Source organism: Amphiura filiformis, chromosome 13 (genome assembly GCF_039555335.1).
Source record: "Amphiura filiformis chromosome 13, Afil_fr2py, whole genome shotgun sequence".
In the NCBI taxonomy this organism is placed as follows: Eukaryota; Metazoa; Echinodermata; class Ophiuroidea; order Amphilepidida; family Amphiuridae; genus Amphiura; species Amphiura filiformis.
Window position 1 is genome coordinate 5,889,012 of NC_092640.1, and position 8,086 is coordinate 5,897,097.

Here is an 8,086-nt window from a genome sequence, read left to right on the forward strand (position 1 = left end):
ATGTTACAAACCATGATTCTTACTGTGGTAAAACCTCTTGTGACAGAGCAAACACACCCTCACATCAAATGAAATGAACAAACAACAACAAAAGAGCCATGTGGGTAAAAAGGACAGAAAACAACTGACAGATTCCTTTCTTAGGCCAAGAAAAAAAGAATGTATGTCTCAGACACCCGCATGCATTGCTATGTGAAATCCAATTTAGCGCTTAGCACAACGCATTGGCCGTATTTTTTTCCCCATGTGTTTTTTGTTGTTGATATTTTTCAGTATCATATAGGGATCCAATTTTGTCTTTTTTCAGTTTGGTTATTTTTGGTACACATTTTGCCATAATTGTAAAACAGACAAACAAAACTATTCATTGTGTATTTCAACAACTCTTCCTATACCTTTGTACAGGAGCCAACCATTGTTAAACCGTGATGAACCCACACTTTTACTGTAAGCGTATCTGCTGACAGCAGCGAGACTACGCGTTACGAGGCGCGTAAAATTCGTCATGCCTGGAACCTTTGTGCGTATGCCAGCTTACATTAGTTGAATTCAGTATTTTTCAGGTAGCGGCTAAACATTGCCGTTTTATTCTGTAGTTTTATTGCTGATATCAAAAGAGAAATCATCGAAGTTTTTGTAAGGCTGAGTGGCAATGATTAACTGACATTCCTCGTAAAATAATCGTGAATTACACGATATTTAGCTTCTTTTCGTTGTTGAAAGGGATTCAATCATGTTTCACCGTTGTTCATCACCGTTTAACAACTTCGCGTCCGGCGCGTCTGCGTGGTTTACTTAAATCGGGCAGCTAAAGCTGCCCTCGCAAATAAACCACGCAGACGACTGTGAACGCATCGTTGATAAACGGTGATGAACAACGGTGAAACATGATTGAATCCCTAAATGTATATTACTATGCTTCAAAAAGTACATGTAAAAAACAAATTGCATATCGCATAACTCATTTTCTCAAATAAATAAAAAAAACGCATATAGCACTTAGCTTTTTTACCAAATGTGTCTGAGACATATTTTTTTTTTGTCCTTAGTTTTCACCGGGATGTAAAAACACACTTTGTGTCTTTTTCATATCTCCCAACTGTTTTAAATGCTCCCAGTAAACATCAAGACATGGACATTTGGCTGAGTTCAGTCGTTTAAATCAGAAATTGAATTATGTTGTTTTCAGAATATAGATAACCGATTAAACACTCTAGAGAGTCCTGCATTTATATTGGCATGGAACCAATTTTGATGATAAAAAAACGAATTGCCAACATGATTGTTACCATAAGTAGACATTTTCATGTAATAAATATTTCACAATTATCCAATTTTGACCTGTTTCAAGCTTGTTTTTAAATTTGTGATTATAAGCTTCCTCAGAACCCTTTGTTGAAAAGTGGACACTTGAGTGTGACAAAGCCTTTGACATTTCTCAGAAGATGATCTTCCTTAGATTGCCAATCTATCAAGCACTTTGAAAATTGTTCCTCCATCTGCAGTAAAGCCCGATCCTGACTCCACATCGCAGCGCGATGCGATGCTATAAAAACTGTAATCTGAGCCAGGTTTTTACGAGCTCAGCGGTGAAAATTCTCATCGCACGGTGGAAATTTTGGTCCGCAAAAAAGTTGAACAATGTTCAACTTTTTCGCATCGCGCTGTGATATCGCAGCCGTGCATGCTTCTGATTGGCTGCTGGAAAATCAAGGTCGGTAGAATGACCTTAAAGGAGATGCAGACCCACATGTTTTTAAAACATCGCAACATCGCGCGATGAAATTAAAATGTACATTTTAATTTCATCGCAAGATGCTGTGAAATTTGAAAAGCATCGCAGCATCGCATCGCGCTGCGAAGTGGACTCAGGATCGGGCTTTAAGTCCTTTGCAAAATCTATCAGATTGTCCATAGACAAGGACTTCAAGAAGGTTCAGTCAAACATTTCTCCATAAGCCTCTGGAAGGTGCCAGGGGCCCCCTTGACCCCTTGCGGCATCTGCTGGAACTCATAGAAGCCGAGAGGACAAATAAATGCGGTACATTGTATTAAAGGAGTATTTCGTGATCCTAGCATCCTCTTTTTATGACATTTTCAGTACATATCCACGAAAAAAAGCATATTCCCAAAATTTCAGTTGATTCCGATTTTGCGTTTGCGAGTTATGCATGATTATATGTATTACACTGCCCCATAGACAATACGTTGTAATTTCGTTCTGGTGCACCAGAACGAAATTCAAATTTCAGCGATATCTTTGCTAAACGAATTAATCTGCAAGAAATATTTTGTACATAAACATTATGTAGCCAGAGTATTCCAGTGATTTAAAAATCTCAAGTTTTTTTGAGAAAAGTGGGGGGATGAGGCTGTGGATCACGAAATGCCCCTTTAACCTATACAAAAGAAATCTATCTGTGCATTTTTAGTTTCACAGTATCTGCTTGTATGTAAAAATGCATGAAAATAAATGTGGCACATAAATTTCCTCTTTCATGGTATACATGGTTAGAACACATTTTACAGATGCATGATTTGTCAGAAAATAGTTGTGAAAATCCAGGGTTATAATGTCCCATGATGCCACAATACCACCTCTAAATGCGTAAACAAACTAGCCCCGATTGTATTGTAAAATGGAGCATATTGCGTGCCAGTTCATGTAAGTTACGATTATTTGTAGTGTTTTAATCAAATTTAGTATTTGTTTGAATGTTTTCCATCACATTTATAGTCATTTGGGTTTAGGTTTTTTACAGTGTTTGTGTGGAAGTGTTAAGTGAGGTTAAACCAAAGAGATTTGAACCAAAGAGTACCAACTTAGACTCGATCCTCCAGTCCTCGAATACTCACGCACGGCCGCTCCACTGTGCTGTATTGAGGACTGGAGCAAACAACGTTCTAAAACAGGAGCAGTGAAATATGAATATTTAGTAGATTTTTATTACGTCATTGCGCGCGTAGACGCGGAATCATAAACCTGATAAACACTTCAGAGCCCTGATCTGACGCTTAACCAGTACTCGGCAGTTTATTTTTAAGTTCCCTGTATGTAGCGAACAAACAAATTAACAACTAGCTACAAAATCAGCTAAAATCCACTAAATCGTCGCGTCACGCGTCTTCATTTTTTCATAAGCGGATCGGATCCCCGTTTTAAACCTTCTTTGCCGTCAATTTTGAGTTACCGTTGTTATCGCCATTACATATTTCTCAAATTTTCACTTTTTAATGAACTTTGCGATGATGTATATGTCTTTGAAAGTATTCATGGGAAACACTTTTATATTTGCAACACACTGAGACCATTTGCAGCCGTCAAGTCATAATAGTTGCCTTGATTTTGAGGAGGAAAGATCGTCACCACTCACCAGCAGTGATGACATGCATTCACACCGTACAAACTACAGTACCGACTGCCTCGGATTTTAATACGGTAAGCATGGTATTCAAGTGTCATTGAAACATACATAGGATGTGCATGATTACTTCATTGTGTACAGGCCATATCTTTTACGGGTAAGAACAGTGTCAAGACTCATGATTGACTGAATTTCAAAGCAAAACGATAGCATGATTGATAGTATTCGGAGGCTATGCATGCTAGGCTAGACTCCTTAACTAGTCTAGGCCTACCACGGTGCAATAATAAAATAAATATATTAATTAAAGTTTGTTCGGTTTATATAAGGCGGAAAAAATAACGCCGTGTAATGATATAGAATGGCTTGTACGCGGCCGGCTGGGCGCAATGTTTACGCTAGTTGTGCATTACGTAATGATCGGTGCACGCCAGGGCTGTCAACTTGGAATTGCTACACTAGTCTGTCCACTAGAAGTACAAAGTAAATAGACCTCGGAAACTGGAGGTAGGCCTATGAGAATAATTATTTCAGTGCAATGCTTCTTTGGTGCACCAACTGCTTTCGCGATTTGTATTTCTTGAGTGCACCACGCTCTTCTGGCGTCAAGCGTTCGCGTGTGACGCAAAGCATCGCCCCGATCCCACAAATTTGGTTTGTACTTCTATGTGGACAGACTGTAGGCGTGAGACACTTCCATACCGGGGCGGAATTATTTTTTGCAAATACACTGTTCATTTTGACCCATGGCTATGTAAGCCACGCCGCTTGATATTTGTGTGTGTGATTAGGGGGGTAGGGACATCATATTATTTTTACGATGCATGAGATTTTACTCATTTTACAGAGATTTTGCGTGAGATTTACTAGGTGTGAGATATTATACAACCTTGGTGTGAGACCGTGAGAATGACCAAATGTGTGAGACTCCCAGCCAGTGCGTGAGAGTTGACAGCCCTGGTGCACGCTTGAATTTACGCAATCGTGAGAAGGACTTTGATGCGCGCAGTAACAAAAAAGCCGAATAATTTCCGCAAAATAAAAACCGAAAAGTGCGCGAATCAATATTGATTCTTGCAGAATAAATTTGCCGGAATCATTTGATTCCAGCAAATCATCTTCTGTGTAAACTACAAACGTTTGCAAGAATCAACTTTGATTCACGCAAATCTGTTTACTGAGAATCTTTGAAAAAATTCTGACCCTGAAACAGGGAGGAAATTTTCTTATTAAAGGTTGCTCAATTTTAAAATCTAATTTTTTGAATTTTCACAACTAGGTTGTAATCAGTGATGTCAACTTGAAGTGAACTGGATAGTTACAGCAACTGCATTCTGGAGATGTTCATTGTGACTTCAAATCATGGTGTATGGAGAACTCAACTGTGTCTGTGAATCATCAAAAATCTGGTACGTACAATGAGTTTAATAAATTTTTATTGTTTTTATATGAAGGATTATGCCGTAAGGTCTAAGGCAAATGAATGTATGTTCGGGCAGGCCTCAAAATACTTTTTTGAATAGCTATTTTTGACAGATTCTGGGACAGATTCCAATCAAAATAGCCCTCATGTGTGTATTTTGCCATTGACAATTTTTCCATGGGGGCTATTTTGGGAGAATTGGGGGAGAATTGCCTTTTCCCCCCATGAATTTTGACCCCTGGTATCGAAGGACCAGAATACTTAGTCATCCTCTAGGCCAAGTCGCCCCTACTTGCAGCTGAATTGCACTTAGCCTACTCTCTGTAAAATTATATACCCAATTATTCTTATTATAATTATTCAATCAAATGTCATTCCTGACAAAGGCAACAGTGTTTGCTGAAACGTTTACAAGTACGTGCATTATGCATAATTGGATCACATAGAATGAACATTGGTTACTGAATTTCAACATTTCAGGTAATTTTGTGCCCGGATAGCGGCGGGTACCCAGTGCATTTTTTCGGGCGGGTAACCGGGTACCAAATTGCAACAAAGAAAAAATCAATTTTATTTTTTTTAAGTTATTTAATTTTTCGGTTTTGTAGTGTCCCTGGACCTAGGCCTAGGATCATTCATGGTTGACCTAAAATAAAATTGCATGATGTTTATTGAATTTGAATGCATTTTGATATCATTAATCGAGTATGACATGAATACAAATTATCAATTTTTATATTAAAAACAAACAATCATGCAATTTTTTTTTAGGTCAACCATGAATGATCCTAGCATTTAGGTCTAGGTCCTGGGACACTACAAAACCGGGGAAAAAAAATCTTTTTTTTTTTTTTGGAATTTGGGCACCGGGCAGGGTATTTCCTGCCGGGTAACTTAATTTTGGGTGGATACCCGCGAGCCCGCCCGAAAATCCCTGGCTTAATATGTATGCATAATTCAAAATCAAAATCAAATGAGAGCATTCAAATTTCATGGAATCATTTTAGCATTGCAATATTCCAGGTTGTTATGGAGCTCCAGAAGTGGCAAGGAAAGAAAAAAATAATCTCAGGAGATTCAGGGCCCTAACTAATAGGCCCCAGCTTAGTAACACAGGGCCCTGACTTAGTAATTTGGGGCCTGAAGATAGAAACTTAGGGCCCTGAAATAATAATTTAGGGCCCAACTTAGTAATTTGTGCCCCGACGTAGTAACTCTCAAGGCCCCAACTTAGTAAGTCGGGGTCCGAGCTACTAAAGCGAGGGCCCAAGTTACTATCTCATGCCCAAGTTAATAAGTTGGGGCCTGAACTACTAAGTCTGGGGCCCAAGCTACTAAATCGGGCCCAAGATATGTTTTCTTTCCATGCCACTTTGTGGGCTCGGTAGATTAATTGTTCAATTTAATCTTGGTAAGAAAAATATATTAAATTAAAAATATTTTTCATTGATTTTTTTTACAGATGAAATTTGAACTTGTACTGCTGGAACTGAAAGGAACCACCTGCAGCAACAAGCTAAAGCAAGAGAAGAGAATGAGATATGTACCAAATTCGCTGAAAAGGTACCCGTCGGCCATGGCAAATCCACATACACCTTCAACAAAGAAAAAACCCCACCACCGGACTTTACCACAGTGGAACTCATATAATTTTGAAATACTGACCACAATCGCACCCTGGGCCACACGCCCACACCCTTACCCTGATCAAGTTTACAAATACTCCACACCCATACCTTGATAAACTATGTATGTGCCTCTTCAGACTATAACTCTGTTACAGCTCTAGCAGAGATGGAAGTGTTGTTGGTCATGCATGTACAGTACTATGTGTATGTACCTGTGGACTGGGCAATGTTATTGGTAAATCAGCAGTGTTGGGCAATTTCATTAATAGTGTTCATATTAGGCAAAAAAAGTTGTTTGCTTGTCCTCGTCCGATCAACCGTCTCATCCGACCGACTGGGCGAACTTTTTCTTTCTTTTTTTGAAAATTTAATTTTAATTTTTACAAAATAAAAATAAAATTTTTCCGGATTGGAGTGTCCCTGGACCTAGAGCCAAATGCTAGAATCATTCATGGTTGACTTTACAAAATAGCGTTTTGTGTCTTAAATATGTAAAGAAGTAAAGTTATAATTTGTATTCATGTCAATGATGTCATGGTCTATTTTTGGTTTCAAAATTGATACAAATCCAATGCATTTTGAAATCATGTTATTATTATTATTATTGTTTTTTACAAAGTCAACCATGAATGATCCCAGCATTCAGCTCTAGGTCCAGGGACACTACAAATCCAAAGTAAAATCCCAATTGGGGTTTACTCAAACATGGTACTAATACTCGGACGAATACGGTACATGTACTTTTTTTAAAAACCTTCCGAGTCCCACTGACCCAACTTCTGAAAGTGATCTATGGACAAGCTAACAATTTTTTTGGCGTAATTGTAGATAGTGAAAATGAAATCAAAATTTGGAAATTAAGAATGCACTTTTCAATAATATAGGGTTTTAACTAAATAAAATTGGGGATCAATGCCAGTCAATATTATGTTTTGATGAATCCAAGTGTGTGAAAATATTGGATCTAAAACATAATAATGATAAAATTGGATGCTTTTGTTCTATTATTTATTAGTCGAGCTATGAGTTTTAAAATATTGGACTCGACTCACGTCTCGGTCAATATTTGAAAACTCTAGAGTCGACCAATAAATATGGGCTCAATTGATCCAATTTTATATCAAAGTAGGCCCTATAGGGTGTTCAAACCAATGCTTTTCATCTTTGTAAAATTAAAATGGTTTAAATTGTTTTAAAATTCTCATCTGCTCCTCTAGTCCTGAGAAATAAAGGAGAATGTTTAACTCAACAGCCTCATCTCCACTTTTCTCCATCAAAATGGAGATTTTGGTATCAGTGTACATGTAAGGGCTGTGCAATAATTATGAGCCCCTCACCCCGGGTAAAATTTCCAAACGGCTCACCAAAAATCGCTTGCCCCCCTCTCGCTTTTTGGGATCCCAATTTGCAAACTTTAAATGGTTAAAAAAAATTACATATTTAAGCGTTTTCGTACTGTTTTCCTAAGCCTTTTTAGACCGTTGAATGTGTGCCAAAAATCGCTTGTCCCTTTGGCTTGCCAAAAAGTGCTTGCCCCCACTTTCGGCTCACCAAAAATTCTTGCCCCCCCCCCAATTTTACCCTCCCCAGGGCTCATAATTATTGCACAACCCCTAAGTTCATATTTTTCTCATTGTCCCTGTGAAATATTGGGGCTGAAAGATCATATA

At 38.2% G+C, this 8,086-nt stretch overlaps 1 long non-coding RNA gene across 1 annotated transcript; it reads left to right on the forward strand.

Annotated features, from left to right (window-relative positions):
- Positions 1-3,160: 3,160 nt before the first annotated feature.
- Positions 3,161-7,407, forward strand: LOC140167178 (uncharacterized). Its single transcript, XR_011860978.1, has 3 exons — positions 3,161-3,439; positions 4,645-4,774; positions 6,251-7,407. It is a non-coding gene; the product is annotated as an uncharacterized lncRNA (long non-coding RNA).
- The last annotated feature ends 679 nt before the right edge of the window (positions 7,408-8,086 follow it).